Here is a 20644-nt window from a genome sequence, read left to right on the forward strand (position 1 = left end):
AGAAAAAGACAAATACTGTATGATATCACTTATACGTGGAATCTAAAAAATACCACAAGCTCGTGAATATAACAAAAAAGCAGCAGACTCACAGATATGGAGAACAAATGAGTGGCTACCAGTGGGGAGGGGCAATACAGCAGCAGGTGATTAAGAGGTACGAACTATTAGGTAAAAAGTGAGCTACAAGGAGATATTGTACCACATGGGGAATATAGCCAACATTTTATAATAACTATAAAGGCGATATAACCTTTAAAAATGGTCAATCACTATATTGTACACCTATAACAAAGTACAGCAACTATACTTCAATAATAAAAGAGAAAAAACCCAAATATAAATTTGTACTTGAAAGCAAAAAAAAAAAAGAAAAAGAAAACAAAACAAGTAACTACTTATATAACAAAATATCTGGAGGAAATAGCTCCTTGATAGCCTCAAAGACCCACATCTTTTACATCCTCCTGCTCTATCATCCTCAGAATATCGGCTTGTTGCTTCACGGTTGCAACATGATGCCTGTTGCTCTGGGTGTCATTTCACCACTTAAGACAAGAAGAAGGAAGAAAGGAGTTGTCATGTGCATCTATGCTTAGCACACACCATTGGTATCAAACTGCTTGACAAATATTTATTCAAGCATCATGTGTGTGGCAATGTGTCAGGCTGTGGAATTTAATGGTTAATCAAAACATATATATTGCAAGCCCTTTACCAACCCCTACAGGCTCAAATATGAGATTTCTCCTTCCTTGGGTTTCCTTTTCCACCCTGCGCACGCCTGCCTCTGCACAAAGCAGGGCCTTTCCCCAGCCTCTGCACACTCACGGCAGTTCTTCCGCACTGAGTCTTCCTGGGACTTTCTGGGAGTTCGCCTATTTGTTTATACTTCCTACGTCATATACTTAGGATAATATTTTATGTAATGGTGTTTTTGTGACAGATTTCTCAAATATAAAACCCTTTTTAAAAAATGTAATTTTTATTGATGGCAGCCAAGGTATTTATTCTCTTTCTCTCCTCTTCTCTCTTTTAAACCTCACAAACTATTATGAGATATGAGACTGCCATTTTTAAGGGGGCATTCTCTTTGTTCTTAAGATCTGATTTCCATCTGAGTAATGAGAAATTTATTGACTTTGACAACCAAGAGAGAAACTCTTTTAGTTTAATAACTTCCAATAATAATGACAATTTTTCAAGACCTAAGTTACGCCTTTAGAAGGGACAGTCCTTCTGTAATTTTTGGGACCAATTTTTAAAAACTTCAGAAATAACTCTTTAAATAAATAGAAAAATAACCCACAGTATGTTGAAAGTGTAATATAATTAACTCACAGGTTATTTGATAACCTTGTATTAGTAACTTTCATATCCCTGAGAAAATATGTTGACCCTATCCGTCCTCTGATCCTTTCCACGTCATCTGCTTTCTGTATTATGGAATCCCCTCTTACCAGGTTTGTCTTTTCAGAGGAGTACCCTGTCCTTGGCTTGTCTGTATAATACTATATAAATAAATAATCGAGAGGATTTTCCCCCTAAGATTTTCTTCTGAGATGATTTTCTCTTTGAAAACTGTTTTCAGTTTCAAAAGCAAACTCTACAAGTAAACAAAAAATAACTAGCCACGGAAAGAGTTTAGCTGCTTCAACAGTATGTGCAAAAGACTGGAAGCAACAGCCAGATTCTCAGGCACTGATTGTCCCAAATCACACAAGTCATCAACTGAGTAATCAGAAAAGGAAAACAAGCCATTTTTAGTTGAAAGAAGATTTGAATCCATAATATGCACTGTAAACCCAGTGGATGGTTTATAACCAAACAGCCGATTTTTGTGACTTAATTTGAGTTTACCAGTACAACATATCTTAAAAATTCCACAAAAATATCATACAGAATACATTATGCAAAATGCTCAAATCCTGAGATGTAAGATTTTCTTGCCTTTTGGGAGCAGTCTAACAGTCATCGGTAGCAGGTGCAAACTATTCCAGGCAGAGGGCTGGCCTGGAAAGAATATATTTATTCATCAGTTCCAAAAACCCATGTTTCTGAGGGATTAGGAGGAGAAACTTCTGGGACTGAGGAGGTTTTGCTGAGTCATTGGAAGAGGAATCTAGAATTGTTCATTTTGTTTGTTGGATCATATAAACTTCATTTTGGCTCACTACTGTCATTTAGGGTTTCAGATGATCAGTTTTCTTGTAAAATGGGGGTGTAATATTAGTCAGGGCTCAGCTGTAGATAATAGGAAACATTTGGATAATCAAAGATGAATGAGATAGACTGTGAATTAGAGCTGAATCTTGCTGTGTCTCCAGGAGGGACACTCAGAATAACAAGAGCCCCCCTCTAAAGAAAGGGCTACCTCTGGCACTGTCAGGAAGTTGGGGAATCAGGAAGGCATTGCTGGCATACTTCACTCTGGAGTCACACTGCCTTGGCTATGCACGGGAGTCTGAAGCTTCCACCAGCATTAGCACTCCAGAGACAGACCATGCCTATTAAGTCCAACTGGCATTCCCACCTTTCTTTCCTTTTATTTACTGAATGAACACAACACACATTTACTGAGTACTTATTACAGCAAATGAGTAGAATACAAGAGTATAATAAAAGGTGATACATGCCATGGAGAAAGACAGTCTAGGGGATGGGAGTAGAGCATTGAGTGGGTGGAGGAAGGCTCCCTGAGAAACTGATACTTATGTGAAGATTTGGAGGAAGTGAGAAGATGGACTGTTTGAGTCTCTAGGAAGGGAGTGATCATCAGAGGGAATAGCGAGTGCAAAGGCTCTGAGATAAGAGGTTCCCTGGAAGTTTCAAGGAACTGGAAGGAGACCAGGAGGGCTAGAGAGGAGTGAGGGGATGGCCCTCTGTCAGAGCTTCATATTTAGTATTCCAAAGCAGAAATTCCTTAAGAGGTTTCTTAAGTTAGTCATTGCTTGGTACGCTATCTAGACCGTGCATGTTGGACTAGGATATTCAGATCTGGAGAGCATTCAAACTAATACATGCTTCTTGAAATCAAAGAACAGATCTATTAATACTAATATATTTGAAGCTACTGTGCTTTCAAAGAATATCCTGTGCTATTAAAGATGTCATATCCAGTTTGTTTTTTTCTTTATATTTTTTATCTTTTACCATCAGCAAAATTTAAAAATACATATATGTCTTTGATGGCATATTTCTGTGTGAGGAGTTAATGAGTTACATGATCGAATTCTACGTTTTGGAGGATCCTTACAACAGGCTCCATCTTTAATAGCACAGCTATTACATCTAAAGAAAATCTGTGCGTAAGTTGTCAAATGCATCACTGAAACACGTCTTAAAGGTGGAGAAAGAAAAGTAGGCTGGCTTTGCACACTACCTCTTTTCAGTGGAAGGCTAAAAGTAAGAAAATAAGCTCATTTCTGTGGGAGAGAGCAAATTACATTTGACAAAATACCCTCACAAATAATATGCATATTCTAAGAATACTAGGTTTTGTCTCATACATAAGTGATCTTATTGTAAAAATCATTGCTTTGCCATTATCATCTTTTAGGCTAGGGACTAGGAGGAACCCATGGCAGGCAGGCTGAGGAGGAAACGATACAGACAACATTTAAGACACACAGGGCGTTGGAGCAGGTTTCGCAGACTTGGCATTATTGACATTTTGCCATTTGTGGCAGCTGTCCAGTGCCCAGAATCTCCAGCAGCATCTCTGGCCTCTGTCTACCAGGTATCAGTAACATCTCCCACCCCCTCCTTATGTGGCAACCCCAAATGTCTTCAGTTTGAGCATCTCTGAGGTAGAGTCAGAAGAGCGAAGCAACTAAAAAAAACTGATCTGATACCTTCTCTGGTAAGGTATCTGTTAAGGTCTCTGGCTCATTTTTAAATCGAGTGCTTTCCTTATTGTTGAGTTTAAAAGTTCTTTGAATATGTTGGACAATAGTCCTTTATAAGATACGTATTTTGCAAATATTTTCTCCTAGTCTGTGGTCTGTCTTTTTATTTTCTTGATGATATCTTTTGCAGAGCATAAAACTTCAACTTTATTGAAGTCCAGCTTTTCTTTCATGGATTGTGGCTTTGTTGTTTTATCCAAAATGTCATCACTAAACCCACGGTCATTTATATTTTCTTCTATGTTATTTTCTAGGAGTTTCATAGTTTTGTGTCTTACACTTAGGTCTGTGGTCCATTTTGAGTTAATTTTTGTGAAGACTGTAAGATCTATGTCTAACTTCACTTTTTTTTTTGGCATGTGGATGTCCAGTTGTTCCAGCACCATTTTTGAAAATCAAAGCACATTTTAGGTACTAATTTATTTAATCCTTTTGAAAACCTTATGAATTAAGTGCTATCTCATCTTCATTTTATAGAAAAGGAAACTGACATCACAGAGGCTTAGTAATACCTAAGATCATTAGGGAAGGGTAGAAGTTACATTTAAACCCTGAAAGTCTAGCTTTGTAGACTGAGCTTTTAACTGCTGGGCTAATATTGGTATTTCTTGCCAATAATTATAATAGTGACATCAATAATTACTGCTATTTCTTGAGTATTTGCTAAATTAAAGGCACTCTGACAGGTGGTGAATGAAACTAGACATAGCACCATGAATTTCTAGAAAGAGATGAAATATTATAAATGCATATACATATTTTTTATTATGCTCTTGGTAATATTTTTATCCCATTTCACAGGTGGAGGAACTGAGACTTAGGGAGGTTTAGTATCTGCTAGTAAGTGGCAGGCTCACTCCGAACTGAGGTCTGTCTGCCTCCATAACCTATGGGCTGAACTGTCAGCTAATACTTAACTTTCGGAAATTTAGTTTCGCCAGCGCTCTCTGCTGCACCCTGCAGGTCTTTCCTGATAAAGGGAAATGAAAAATCTCCGCCTGAAGTCCAAAGATAGGATAAAAAACCCAACGTCTCCTTAAAAATTGTACAATTCCAGCACACCTACTGTGGTTTTACAACTCATCCCAGATGGCATTTACTGCTTTTGTTCTAAATATAGGTCACAGAAACCAAGTAGTCTGCTTCATGAAATATGGGATAGCAGGAGGAGCCTTTAGGTTTCCGAGTGGAGCAGTAGAGGATGCCAGCAATAGCTTCCCGTGTTTTCATTAAGACGTATTATTGGTGCTTGCCTTCATATAGTTGAATCCATACATTTATGGAAAATTACACTCATTTTCTTCATCTCAGAAAACAAAAATTTCGAAGTAGGAAAGCAAATTGACTTTCAGTAATCTTCTTAGTTCATTTAAGTTGAGGAAACTTACTATATGAAGTTTTCCGAGTGTAGCTCAGAGGTAAATGAATCTTTCACTTTAAATAGTATGAAACATCTGAGAGTTAGTTCTTACCTATTAAATTAATAGTTCACGGAACTCCATGAACTGTAGAGTTTGTTTTAAATTCAGGGTAGAATGAAAGTCCTTTTCCCTGATGGAAAAAAATTTCACTGCTATGCTGATTGGTGTAAGTTGTCAAATGCATCACCGAAACACGTCTTAAAGGTGGAGAATGCCCAAGATTGCATTTTGCACATTGTTGTATTAGGTGATTTTCATTCTATTTTAAGATGACGTCTCTAAGGGATGATGTGACAGTTTTTTCATAGAGATATGATGCAGACAAGAATTAATCATTAGCTAATATCAGAGACTGTTGATTCAGCCATCAGATTGCCAGGCTGAAGTGACCTGAGATTAAGAGATATTTTAAGAGCATCCTTCAAATGGTAAAAATTGAATACCGTGCCATATGCATTCTTCCTTCTATTGTGATTTCACTTTTCAGAATTCAAAACAAATGATAAAGGTAAAACTCTCTATTAAAAACTTTCTATAATAAATACTTTGTTAAACATTTTCTGTGGACAATTTATTTCACGAAAAACTTGCAATCCCGAACATACAATTCCAACATACAAAACTGTTCTCTTTTGTTCTAAACACGCACTGTTTTCCAGATGGCATCCAACCTTCACAGAATAAAATTGATTGATCCTCTCTCTCATTATAAACCTTTAATGATATAGAAGAACCAAACATAGTACAAAATAAGAATGTACTGAATAGTAATTACATTTGAAAATAGGCTGAATTCATGCTAGTTTTTTTGAGCACTTTTAACCCACAGTAAGCTTACTGCCCCTCAAAGCCCCTCTTATTTAACAAAATAAATATTATTATGCCTGCTGCTACTAAGGCACATCTTCCTGTATTTGTGCAATTATATCTGATACTTATCCTTAGTTAATTTCTTATTGATGTGCTTTTGGTTCATCTTAGTATGCGTAGGTATTTTTGAGTTTTGATTTTGTCAATAGTGTCATCTGGAAATTTTTTGGATGTAACTTTATCCAAGATATTAACAACAAATAATGGAGCCAATAAATATTAACTGGCCAGCACCAAGGACAGAGTCAATATATAGCTAAAGCAGTATAGTTACAGTTGGATCAGTTCTGTTACAGTGTGTATATTTACATGGACTTAATTTTAGCATTAATGTGCCCTTTTCTAACAAAAGACTAATTCATACACCAGAAGGCCAATAGATTGATTTGTAACAGATGATTTAACTTCTGTGACTAATGTTATCATCATGTCCACCAGCTGAAATTCTTTCTATTATCAAGGTATCTGGGACTCCAATGCAATAATCAGAGAATTCTTTCTGAGAATGATCTTGCAGAGCAAAATCAAGCTGAATTTACCTAAGAATTATTTCATCCATTTATATTCGCTCATACAGATTAGCAAGAAATCTTGATTTACAGATTGGTTGTGTTTCAAATGTCAATTTGGGATTTTTTTTTTGGTTAGAATTTTTCCCCTAGTAATATTTTCCCCTAGTAATATTATCATCCTGGTTAAATTCCCAGCTATTCCATAAAAGCTTGTTTGAGCTGAAATGTGGATAAAACAGCATACTTTAAGCAAAAAAAAAAAAGGTAGGAAATGGTAGCTGACTTAAAATTAATAAACAAAAAACAAACTGAGTGAAAAGTAGTCCATAAAATACTCACAGAAATTCTCCTACTTTCAGTTTCTCTTGGTTTAAGCTGGTCCCATTCTGCTTTCAATACTTTTCTTCCATCCTTATGGGACACTGGGTGTATCTATGAAGTGGCATTCATTACATTACATTGTAATTTGCTGTCTTCTTCACTAGGTGAATTTTTTGTAAACTCTTACTTGCTAATGGAGATTTTGAGATGTTAAGAAAAAAGTTTTTGGAGGATTTAATTATGAGCACGGTGCAAGCAAAAAGACCTCTAGAAGGCCAATTCAAAGATTCACTCCCGGGAATAACACTTACAGGAAAAGAGGGTGGCCATCTAATCTTTGTTGAAATATAGAAAATAATGTTTCACAACAATCACTGAGTGAGAGTCAACTGGGAGCGTAGATGAGTGGTTTCTCAGAACAAGTCTTAAACCCTTTAAGCCCTAAAATTGCTTATGTATTTTTATCAGGAGGACTAATTTCTTCCCAGAGGAAGGTTGGAATAATATAACAAAATAGGATTCTGTACCATACCAGGTTTTAGACAATTTTTTTTTTTTACAGACATAATGGGGTCTTGTACATATAAACAACCCTGATTTTAAAAATATGTTGCTTGTTCAGGCTTGTTAATGAACTGAAATTTAGCTCCCTACTCTTGGAAATCACAGGTGTGTCTTTGTGAGGATATTACGGAGAGAGACTTTGTACATGTGTGGATGCTCCACCCTCTCCATCTGTGGAATCAAGATCATGAAACCTGTGCCCTCAAGCACTGTGATCATTTATGACAAAGCAGGTGTTACCAGAGCATGTTGAAACCAAACAGGGAGAATGCAAGTGGTAACAACATTACATTTCAAGCTAGTAAAGACTAGCTTAAAAATATGAAGACCCAAAAGATTTGCAAGATATTAAAACTGTGGGGATACTGATTTTGCCTTAGGGAAACAATACCACAGCAATGTGTCCTGAACAGTAGAAGTCAATTAATGAGAAGGGTTATCTAACATGTCTGGGTTTTAATTCTATGAATCTGATTTGTTTTGGAAGAAGATCCTTTTTGGAATATTTATTTATTCTTTTACAAATATATCTAATGCCATTTAAATCATTTTAACTCCCTGTTTTATAAGAGACTGTAATTTGTACCAATCTACAATTTGATTAAGAAAGACTTTTCAGGAAGGTAGACCTTAAGGTTGACAAGAGATTACTACGTAGGGCAGGGATCATGCTTAATTTGCTTTTGCTCAGTAGGCAGTTGGATATTTTTTGTTGAGTGAATTTATTGGATAAATGAGTAAATGTGTGGTGCAGTTTTTTTCAGTCTATTAGGGACTGACCAGTATATGATACTATGCTGAGTCCTTTGATGAATGAGTGAATGAATGGAATTATCTGTTGGTCACCACCTGAGCACTGAGGATTCTGAGGTCACAAAAGTGGTTCCATTACTGTCACCATATTTGCCTTGTCTTTAGTAACCACTCAATGCTCTGCTGCTGACTTAGACTGAATATTCCTTATCCCTGTTTCAAGTGCCATATCATTTTACATTTCCTTTTCTCTTTTTACATCATTTTAACTAAGATATTTTACTTTTAAGGAAACTATTACTTCCCTTTTTCTATTTTTTAAAATGGCTTAACAACAGCTACTACAAAGACCAGAAGGACTATACTGATGTTATTTAAAGCAAGGTGATGTGATCGGTGTTGTTTAATGATTTTTATATTTTCCTACAGCTAGTCCATATTACTTTTTATATAAAAATTTGTAAAAATACCTTACACCTAAAGTCTACTTAGTTTCTTTTCAATTCCTAAGTCTTCTTATACCCGGAGCTAAATATATAATCTCCAAAACCTATACCCACATTTATACAGCCTGCAAAAGATACACTAGAATTACAGAGTTGTAGAAGGAATTCAGTCAGAGTAAGATTGGACTGGATTTCATGATTCTACAACATTCATTAGACAGCCTACATTCTTTTAAGGCATGTAATTGGCCAAGTCCTAGGAAGAGTAAGATAAACAGAATGCCAGTCTTATCTCTATAGAGCTTGTATGTAGGCAAATACATCTATTGTCTAGAATACATGTAGTGAGTGCTAGATGAGTGAAATTCCTGGGGTGCTGTGGAGTCAAGTGGATGGTGTAATTCATCTCATCTCCCAGGAGGATCAGAGCGTACTTTTAAAAGTAGGCAGCTGGACCCTCTTAAACCTGAGTGTTGAAAGGTTGAGAGTGTGTAAGGTACACAAGGGACGAGGGTTCAGTCAAGGTAAATGGGAAGGAACTCCTACAAACGTGTATCCAGAGTCCCATGACCATGGTAGTAATGTGGTCAATTTAGACTTGGTGGCCCTTACTCATTCTGGCTACACTTGGGTTGTTACCATTGAACAGAAGTGACTCTCAGAGGAAATATCAACTGTTAAAATGTCTGAGACCCACTAGTGCAACAGAAGAGCTTAATGCTTGTACTTCTGTTCTCTAACTATTAAAATCCCCTTGACAGCAAGAAAAGATTGTGACGTGAGGCAGACAGTGCTTTTAAATGTAGGTTCTAGAGTCAGAATGTCTGGCTTCACCTTTCCAGCCCCACCATCTAGTACATCTTTGGACACGAGCAGATTACCTAACTTCTCTCTGCTTCAGCTTCCTCATCTGTAAAATGGAGACAGTAAGAGTAACTCTTCATAGGGTGCTTGTGAGCACTGAAAAGTGTAGTGTAAGAAAGATCATCATGGCTGCACTTCCAAGCCTTGTCCTCCAATAAGGTTTTTGCCGGTTACTCTGTTTCTTAGTGAGTTCCAAGCTCAAGAGTGGAAGGAAGTAGTGTTACTTATGGGACTCTTAAAACCTCCCTTAAAGGGCTGCCATGTGGGATAGAAAAGAGCTAACAGTTTGGTTTTCTGGTTAGACTTTTTTCTTCTTGGAAGATGACATGTTAACTGATAAGAATATTCTGATTGGCTTGGTAGTTGTATTTCTTATTGCAAATTAATAGGTGGCTCTTTTGGTTTATCAAATCACAAAGCAAAAATATGGCTCATATTTTATGGAATCAGTTTGAGGATCAAATAAATTTCCTTTAGTACTATGTCTCTTTCTGAACATAATACATAAACTTATTAAGTGTGAGCCTTTCTTCCAATGCCAGCTTTATAAATATGCTCTATCTTATATTTTAAAAATTTTCCCAGAATGGGAACATTTCTACTTAAATAGAAAAGCTAATAGCAAAAGACATTGTTCCAGGAGTTATTTTAATTATTAGGCACCTCTCAGTAGATATTTATGATTCTTGGACTACGGAATCAAATTTTGTCTTTCTAATAACTACTTGAGATTATGAAATCCAGTAGAAATAATTTATTATATTAATTAAGACACAATGTAGTGACATGTTTAATAGTAATAGGAATCAGTATTATTGAAGATGGAGTGGATAGATAAAATAATGCTTTCAATGACTAAAATTTATCTTGATTCACTTTCTAAAAATAACTCGATATATTTCATTTCTCTGATACTTTTATTACAATTCTCAATGAATATCATTAAGCTTAGGTAGGATAATTCATTAATTAAGTGTAAATTGTACACTGTCAAGGCAGGAAATAATAAAGTTAAGTGTCAGTTTGAACATATCTAAGAGTAAATGAAAAAAATTAATCTAACCAAGATGCCAACCATAAAAATAAATTATATGGGTTGAAGAAAAATGTGAATGTCGAATAAAAAAGAGGAATTGCATTCTAAATCTGGCCAGGTGGATGGGTAGAATTGAGTTCCAGGATGAAGAAAGATTTAAACTCATAACTATTACTAGACAACTTCAAGCCAACAACTTTCAATTTAGATCTTTTTCTTACCCTGAGCTGCAGCAATATGCCTCCGTTTCATGATGAATACTGTCAAGAATGACAATGAAAGATGAATTAAACCATCAGGATGCTCCTGCTGGAATGGAATGCCACCTATGTGAGGGAAAAGAAGACAAATTAAGTCTAAAATTAATGCACATCACCAGCATCCCCCAAATACTGACTTATAATCAGGCCAAAGTAAACCCTTTGTTACATATTCTTCAGTTTTCAACTGTCAGTAAGCATGGGGTTTTTCTAACAAAAAACAAATGTCTCTCCAAGAAGGCTATGGTAGTAATGGTGAATTGTTAAAAGATACATTCAGTCAAAGCAAAAAAAAAAAAATCACACCGGGCTATTTTAATTTTTTTCATTTAATTTAGAATTATTTCAAAATTTATTCTAAAACTTTTGCAAAATTTCCCCTTAATTAATAAGGGGAAATTATATGCTTATTGTAGGAAAAATGTTTAAATGAAGAGAAATCAAAAGCAGAAAAGTAGCCTGTGAAATGCTTCCTACTTAAAGGAAAGCACTGTTATTCTACACTCTCCTCCACCTTTATCGTTTCCTTAACTGTGCCTATATTGAATATACATTCAAAATGTGTATTGTATTCTGTATTTAATATGTCTGTATATATATTGTCTTCTATGTTTTTATTCACTTAGTGTAACACAAGTATACTTGAGTGCTATAACACTCTTGATAAAGATAATTCTTAACAACTTTACAGTATTCTGACAATTATACACAATCCCAAAAGATATAAAAATTTTACTAACTTGATTCATATAAACAAATAGCTTTCTAAGGATTGTACCAATTTACTCCATTATGACACCATCATATTTTGTGACAGGGCTCATTTCACTCTTCTAACATTAATCTGTTTCTGGACTGTTTGCTCCATTTCTTAGGTCTCTTAATCAATTCCTATCCCAGTATCACAGTTTAAATAACAAAGGTTTAGAGTACATTTTAATAAATGGGTCAGGCAAATGTCCCTATAGAGGCCTCCTTTTTCACTAGTTCTAGAAAAAGTTTATTAGGCCTTCCCCCATATTAACACTGCAATTACTTCTAAAAGCCATAAAAATAATCTTGCAATTTTGATTGTGTCTTACTGTTTCAAACCCTTCAATGACTTACCTTTTGTCTAGGGCAGTGGTGCTCAACTACAGGTGATCTAGCCCCCTGGGGGAAATCTGGCAATATCTGGAGGCATTTTGTTTGTCACAACTGGGTTGGGGGCGGGTGGGGTGGGGGGTGTATGCTGCTACTGGCATCTAGTGGCTAAAGGCCAGGGATGCTGCTGAACATTCTTGATTACACTGCAGAGAATGACCTCCCCAGACAACAAAGAATTTTCTCCAGTGTTCCAAAATGTCAACAGTGTGGGGGTTGAGAAACCTTAGTATATGGGCTAAATTGAAAACCTCTTCATGTGGCACAACAGCCTCTTTCATCTAACTTAACAGTCTTCAAACTGAGGCACACACACTGACGGGCAGATTCCAGATCCTCAAACATATCTTCTAGCCAACATGCCCAAGTTCAAAGTAATACTTCTACATCAGAAGAAGAAGGAGGGGGAGGCGGAGGAGGGGTAGGAAGAGGGAGAGAAAGAGGAGGAGAAGGTGGAGGAGGAAGAAAACGGGGAGAGGACTATTTTTCAACCATCCCAAATCATACTATGTTGCAAAGCCCCTACAGTAAACGGAAGAAACAAACTAGGAAGCCTACTTCAGAGATTAACCAAGATAATCAAGGCAGCTGTCCACGTGGCTTCAGTCTTCTTCTTTTAGTCTTTTTTTTTTTTCCTATGGAATACAGTGTGTATTTAACAAAAGCTAGTCTTATCTTTATGCTTGTTTTGATTTTTTTCTAGATACGTCACAGGTTTATGATTCCATTTGAACTCAAAAACTGGTTTAGTTAAAAAAAAACACAAACCCAATCCACTGGGCATATTTTCATTGGATTACATTGATTTTTACGGATTAATTTAGGGAGTGCTGATGGCCATTTACTTGTCTTCTTTTATATCCCTTAGTAAAGTATCAGTTTTTCCCCCCCATTCTTGTTAAGTTATTTGAATCAGATTTTTTCTCTCTTCATACCTTAAAATGGCTAGTGTCTGAACATGTGGTTGACCTGATGTAGACTCCCCTCCCTGTGACTCTTGATTACTCATACTTGTTTGCCCCGTGGGCTGGTTAGGTTTCACTCATCTTTGTAGTCCCAGGCCCCGGCAGGGCACCTTACACACTGCAGGTGGGCAACGCATGTCTACTGAACTAAGAGCTAGTTAAATAATAGAGGCATTTAAAAGCAGGGCTTCTGGGTTATAGTACCGAGTACTCCACATGGTGCCCTCTCCTTCCCCCTCTTTTTAAAACAAGTATTTGGATTATTTTATTATTATAGGGAAACAGATGTATAGATTAAGCAGTTACTGCCTTTGTTTATGTCTTCTCCTATGACAACAATGATAAACGTTGCTTGAGCAGTTACATGCTTGGCATTGTGCTAAGAGCTTTACCCATATTTATCACATACAGTTCTTCCCAAAGCCTATGATGGAGGTATTATTACTTACTTTTTAAAAAACAGACTGTCGTTCTTAGAGCATTTTTAGGTTCACAGCAAATGGAGTGGAAATGGAGAGTTCCCATAAACCCTCTACCCCGCCACACACACACACACACACACACTCACACACACTACCCTACACACGAGAGCCTCCCCCACTATCACTGTCCCGCACCAGGGCAGTACATTTGTTACAACTGATGAACCTACGTTAACACGTCATTATACACATACATATACATACGTTAACATTTTCATTACTACCTTTGTGACTTTCAAGAACTACATAATGCGTCTTGTCTTTCTAGTTATAAAAGGCAAATAATATTTCTTTTCTGAGGGCAAAGAACAGGATCTACTCTTAGTTCCAGGAACTCTAATCCTGTTATGGGCAAGGCGTCCTGTGAGACTTTTCTAGAATTATCCCGGGAGGTGGATGGGAGGGTGCCCAGAGCAGCTGTACTTGAATACCAAGCAGGTGGGAGAGAACTGGGAATACCAGGCTCCCAAAGTACATTCTTGAAATTAAATAGAAGAGTTGATTCCCATCAAAAGAGAACAAACCAAAGACTGACCTTTTCTTCCCCCAAAAGAACAAAATGAAAGAAAAGAAAAGAAAGGAAAAGAAAAGAGAAAAGAAAAGAAAAGAAAACCATTAAAACACTGAAGCAATTAGTGCTTTATTGTGAAAACACTGGTGATCATGTTATTTTCAAAGATGGTACATTGACTAGAAATTGCATTTCTAGAAATATATCCTAAGGAATGAAGTAGATTTGGGTATAAACACATGTAAATAATGCAAACATCTGTGGCATGCTTACAGTGTGCCAGCTCTCCTGCTATGTAGTTAATGAGGTTGATGACATAATCCTCATTTTATGAGGAAAACTGAGGCTCAGAGCAGGAACTTGCCCCAAGTCACCCCAAGTCATGAATCTATGAAACAAGAGTCTAGAGCAACCCAAAACCTATCTGATGACCTTGTCTGTGCCCAGTTTTTTCCAAAGATCAATCTTTTGGGTTCTACTTCTGTGTGTGTGTGTGTGTGTGTGTCTGTCTGTCTGTCTGTCTGTGTGTTTCAAAGTAGTTTTGTCCTAAGCTACAATTTCAGGGAAATCATGGTTTTGAGGTTAGTTTTATTTCCTCCAACCAGTTTGAACACATTCCATCTACAATCTTCTCAGAGGGGCCAGCTTTCTGTTTCATGTACAGTCATCAGTACCCTACTTGAAAGACTAACACAACAATGGCCTGAAGACAAGACTGTGAATTTATGTAGAGTCCAGGAGATTTCAGGGACTGTCATGGATGGAGGGACAAGTGACCAAAGGGACCCTTGACCTCAAATACTGTACTGATGGCACTGGATTCCTGGGCTTGTCCTATTCCTACACTTCTGGTATCCAAGAGCAGTGTGTCTTGTAACTTCCTCCTTATCAATTACTCATAGGAAACACCATTACACCAGTGAAAATTATTTTTTATGCCACTTATGCTAATTAATTCACCCTCTGGTGTAGATATCAATAATACTACTTTAAGTACCAAATAATTACTCTTCGACTATTTTTAAGAGCAGATTTTTTAGGGCATTTCAAGTACTATTTTACTGTCCCCAGGCTCTGGAGGGATAATTTGCATTATGCTCCCAAGTGCAAGTCTGCACACAGATAAACTCACACACACCCCGAGACGCTTACATTGATTCAATTTCAAGTAAATTATCATGTAGACCACAGGATAGCCTCAGAAAATAAGAACTACCAGGAATTTCATTCCTCTGTTACTAACAATAATAAAAAAATTATTTAAATGTTTACTAAAAATGGCTTGGTTTTCTAAAAAAATCCTGATACATTCTTGGATTTCTCAGTGGCGGGACTTTGATATTTTGGGCTGTAAACTCTTTGTTGTGGGAGATTGTCTTGCACTCTGTAGGGTGTTTGGCAGCACCCTAGCCTCTAACTCATAGATGCCAGTGGAACTTCATTTCTCCAGTTGCATCAATCAAAAATGACACTGCAAAATTTCCACTGGGGTAAACTTGCACTTGGTTGAGAACTACTGATTTATAAGATGGAACATTCTACTTTGAAACTATTAAAAATATGTTATAAAGAATTTTTTAAATATTTTTAATGAAAAAATCAAGATTAAACAAAAGGTAAGTATGACCTTGATTTATAAAATGTAAAAATGGATATATGCATTAAAACATAATTACAGCTAATCTTTTTTCATGTGCTTACACTGTACCAAACATTCAGCTTTCACATATTTTTTAATCTATTTAATTCTCAGAATAACCTTGTGAGGTTGGTACCATTATTAACCTCATTTGACAAACAAGGAAACTGAAGCACAGGTTAAGAAAAAAATTACCATATGATATTGGCTGCTAGGCTTCAGAGTCAAGCTCCAAATTAGGGGACATTCAGTTCTACTTTCCTGTCCTCATTCCAACAACACACTCACCAAGAAGGTACTTCTCAATAACATCAAGCCAATACACGCAGTTTCCACATGCATATTGGGTCCTTGTCCAATATTCTCTTCATCCAATGCCTCTTTTCTTTGGAGTAACTCTATAAAAAACAAAAGTTAGGTATACAATTTTAACCAAAGGAGCTCTAAAATAGACAAACACAGATGGAAGGGCTAGACCCAACACCAGTCGTTTCATAATAATACATTTGAGCAACCTTAGAATCAGGGAGGTGTTCTCAGGTTGGTTTCTGCCTCTAAAACAAACCTTTGTCAGCAACCAGGAAAAGTATGTGAGGTCCACTTCATGAGAGGCTCAGATTGTCTTTGTCCATCACTTGTTCCCTTCTTTCCTATCCCCCAACCCCTTTCTGGCTGGATATGAGAAATCTGGAGCCACCTCGGTGCATGTGACGGGAAAGATAATTTGGGGACTGAGGAAGGAGAACTCAGCATATGCAAGGGTACTGAAATGCACATCCATCCTAAGCCTCCGTCTTCCTTTTACCAAAAGGAAAACAATAGCCTGCCTTATAGGGCTATCGAGCAATTAAATGGTATGTTACTCATGTCAAGAGTTTATTTAGCACAATGCCTGACACACAGCAAACGTCCAATAAAGGACAGTGATACTGTCAAAAAAAGGAGCAGCAGCAGGAGAGAGGGTTTGACCCAGGATAAGCTAGATCATGGTGGTACCATTAAGAAAAACTGAAAACTCAGAAAGATGACTTGGCTGATTTAGAACGAGGCTAAAAAAGGCAGATGATAATAATGACCTGGCCTGTGAAATGGCTTAAGTAAGTTTTTACGGTTGCATGTTAAGTGTCTAACACTGCTCTGTTAGCCTGGGGAGAGGTTGCAGTGTCTTTCTGTAGACAGCAGGGGGCTCTAAGTTACTGGAAAGCAGCATGCAGGGCTCCTATTGCTCTCTGTATTTTGCTCAGTTCTTTCTTACTGCCTGCAAAAGCGAGCTAGCCTCGTCTAATGCCATGGTTAAAAAGTTGTATATTCCCAGAATCATAAAGGTACAATTTCCTCTGTTAGGTACTTGAAATCTATTGAATCCCACAGAGATGAAGGGCATCTCAGTCTTTAACATCCATCCATCCTTCCCACAGCATTTATGGCTAGACCCCAAGAAAAAGACAAGGTGTCTGCATCAGAAACTCACAAGCCAACTGAGAAAACAAAGGGGTAAGAGTCTAGCATGACAAGGAGTAAGACCTGGAGTTATGGATACAGCAGTGGGAACACACAATGGAAGGAAGTTCTATTCCTGCCTAGGGAATTTGGGGAAGACTCATCAGAATGGTTGGCAGGGTGAGAAGAATTTTCCATGCACAGAAACAGCACATGTGCAAAGGCATGGAGTTGTGGAAGTGTCTGAGAAACGTTCCAGGAGCAGCCAATGTAGTTTGTTCTACAAGTAACAAGGAAAAGAGAAGTCAAATCCAAGTGCGTAAAGAGCACGAGGCTGGAGATTTTTAATGTCCTTTCCCCTTCACTTTGCTGCTCTGCCTCTTGCCATAGAGCTATGGGTCATTAAGTTACTGATTCTGCAATTTCTAGACATGGTATTTCTACCAGTGTATTTTTTTAGTTACTAATTCTTTTCTTTCTCCTTCAAAGAATCATATCTCAGAAATCACTTTACTTCCTCTAATGCTGATTTCTTGTTTTTTAATTTAAGATTTTTCTTAATTTAAAAAACGAGGTCTTTGAGAAGTAGGTCTCTGTAGAGTCTTTACTCTAAAATAGCAAACGAGTAGCATCCACGGCAGGCACTATTCACTTTTCATCCCCTCGGTTCACACCCAGCACTTATCTGTCCCAACCACTGTGAGTGTACCTGTAGTTGAAGAAATTCATAATTCAACCAGGAAGCCAGGTGTCTGTGAAAACTTTACAGTCTAATCATTCGATTAATTTAAAGCAAGAGAGATGCTGTTATAGTTTTTGTTTGATTAATGGAGTAGTTTCAGGCATGTATCCTAATTTTTAGGATTAGTATTTTTTGAGAAAATTCTTTTATTTAGGGGTGGCTCACATACAGAAAGCTGTGTAGAACTTGATGAGTTTAGTGATAAACATATACTCTTGAGACCATCACCACAATCTGCACCATAAAAATAGCCATCATCTCCAGAAGTTTCCCTAAAACTAGAACTACCATTCAATCCAGCAATTCCACTTCGGGGTATTTATCTGAAGAAAACAAAAACATTAATTCAAAAAGATACACGTACCCCTTCATAAGGAGGGGAGAGGGAAACTCCTGGAGGTGATGGCTGTTTTTATGTCATCTGAAGACTTGATTAAGGGAGGGCTCTCATTCAAGCTCACGCTATGGTTGCGCCAAATTCAGTTCCTCATTGGCCACAGGACTAAGGGCTAGCTGCTGTCCAGGGGCCTCCCTCTCTTCCTTGCTCCACGGCCTCTCCACCAGTCAGCCCAGGGCAGAGCAGCTGGCTTCTCTCAGAGCAAGCAAGCAAGACAGCAAGACAGACTGAGCAAGATCAAACTCATAGTCTCTTTGGAACCTCATCTCAGAAGTGACATCCCACTTCAGGGCGCCATTTTAGAGGCTCCCTAATCCCCAAATACCAAACATGTTTCCGGCAACTACCAGCATTTCAATCGAGATCTGTGTCATCAGTCACAGAAAGAATGCATTTTGTAACATATTTCTCTGTTCAGGTGTTCTCTGAATATCCCGCTGCACTAAGTTCAGTTCAACACATGTGCAGATTGATTGGATAATATTTCAATTTTACTCAAAAGTTCAATCTTGAAAGAGGGGAATAATGTTGTCCAGCAGATACTGCTTGCTGGGTGCTTGCTGGGTACTTCCTGGGTACTTCCAGCTATTCTTTGAACAGAAATTGCCAAAGAAAACAGTTAACTCGGGGATCTTATGTTAAAATAGAAATATATTTATTGGAGTGAGTATTAAAGTTGCTATTTGGACAAATTTGACATTTATTCTCTTTCTCAAAACTCTTGGAATATCTCAGTACACAAAAGGCCCTGCAGAAATGTGCCATAAGTTTCTACTTTCTGCACTTCATTGGTATCATGTTTAGTTGAATCTTAAAAGAAGGTTGTAATTGAAATGTCTTCAAGATACAAAGCATGAAGATGAGATAAACAGTCAAAACTATATTAAATATATCCCCTGTATATCTGGTGTGGAAATGAAGCTGTGATGTTCTCAGACTGTAAACTGACAGTCTAAAATTATACAGTATCTTGCATATCTGCTTTTATATATTCTCTGTCAATAAAAAATAGTTACTCCTATCTGTATTTCATACATAGCTCATAATTCATTTAAATTCATCTAATAAAAGAGCAAATGTACCTGGACAGTTACTAGAAATTTTTTTGTACCTTCCAACAACTAGATTTTTCTTGTTTGAGGCAAAGCTTCTATACATCTCTTCTCAGAAATGATTCAGTAAAACTTCAATTTACCAGACCTCTCAGTCCTCTGGATGCCTACATCTGCATTCTACTTTTGAGAAAAGGAAATAAATCAAAAGGAGAATCAGATATCAAGGCTTTCAAAAGAGCGAACACACTAATCTTCCTGGATTTCTACATTTGTATATTTCTCACTCAAACCACACACACATGGCAGGCCAGCTTCCCCTCTGTTCCACGATGTCTTCATTCCAGGACCCAGGGTCAAGGAGCTGCCTGCCCTGGGGCACTGCTGGCAAACAGACAAGGTGGACTGTGTGATGGTACCTAAAGATTTCACTGGGAAATCACACATGTCCCATCTGCTCACAGTTCATTGGCTTATTAAGCAAGTCCTATGGCCAAGCCTGAGGTCACTGGAGTGGAGAAATACAATTTTCCCACTGAAAGAGGTGGAGAAGAGTGTGAACAACACTACAACTCACCATACACACGTAGTTGTGATTGAGATGATTATACCGGTTCCATGTGATCACTGACAATTTGAAATGGTCATCTAACCCATTGGAACGAGCATTGTCTAGCCTGGTTTCACTGTCGTTTCGTAGTTCATACCTGACTCAGTTTCCCTTGCAATCCTAATTCCAATTCTCCTGTATCTTTTAGATACACAGCACTGTGATGTTCACTGATGCAATCGATGTTCAGAAACATGTCTCTACGGCAAGAACCCCAGTCACGTCCCTTATATGAGAAGCAGGAGTAACATTTATGAAGGGCCTACTTGGTTCCGTGCATTTCTGCATGCTTTAGTTAATCTACTTAGCTACTGAGTGAGGAGGAAAAGATTATTTTCATTTCACTTGTGAACAAATTGACCCAGAGAGCTTATACAAAGTCGAGTGGCCAGCAAGGGGTGAAGCTGGGATTTGAAACCAGCATTTTGACCCCAGAGTTCTGGCAAATTAAGCTAGAAAGTTAATGACTATATTCTGGACAATCCACAACCACAAAGGAATTTTTGCCAGTGATTAGTAGTTAGCCAGAAACCAAATCAACATGTTTCTCACAGACCCTCAAATGATTCAAACCAGTAAGCTGTTCACTGAAAAAATTACAAATATTTATTTTAAGGCTTATAAGGAAAACAGCCTTTCTCTGAAGTCTAGAGAAGTATTTGTTTCTTTTTGCACAGAGCACTCAGGGACATTCTGTTCGCACTCGGA

General features: G+C 37.4%; 1 protein-coding gene across 2 annotated transcripts in view; it reads right to left on the bottom strand.

Annotated features, from left to right (window-relative positions):
• Positions 1-16093, bottom strand: part of RAD21 (RAD21 cohesin complex component) — a 56955-nt gene extending 40862 nt beyond the window's left edge. Inside the window, exons 1-3 of one of the 2 annotated variants that reach the window (XM_015244985.3) lie at positions 15984-16093; positions 10917-11021; positions 7051-7143 (exon numbers count right to left, since the gene is read on the bottom strand). The gene's annotated coding sequence lies outside the window, so the exon portion shown is untranslated. The remainder of the gene's footprint in view (positions 1-7050; positions 7144-10916; positions 11022-15983) is intronic. The other variant, XM_072949632.1, reaches the window with a different exon arrangement.
• Between the last annotated feature and the right edge of the window lie 4551 nt (positions 16094-20644).

This window comes from Vicugna pacos, chromosome 25 (genome assembly GCF_048564905.1).
Source record: "Vicugna pacos chromosome 25, VicPac4, whole genome shotgun sequence".
Classification (NCBI taxonomy): domain Eukaryota; kingdom Metazoa; phylum Chordata; class Mammalia; order Artiodactyla; family Camelidae; genus Vicugna; species Vicugna pacos.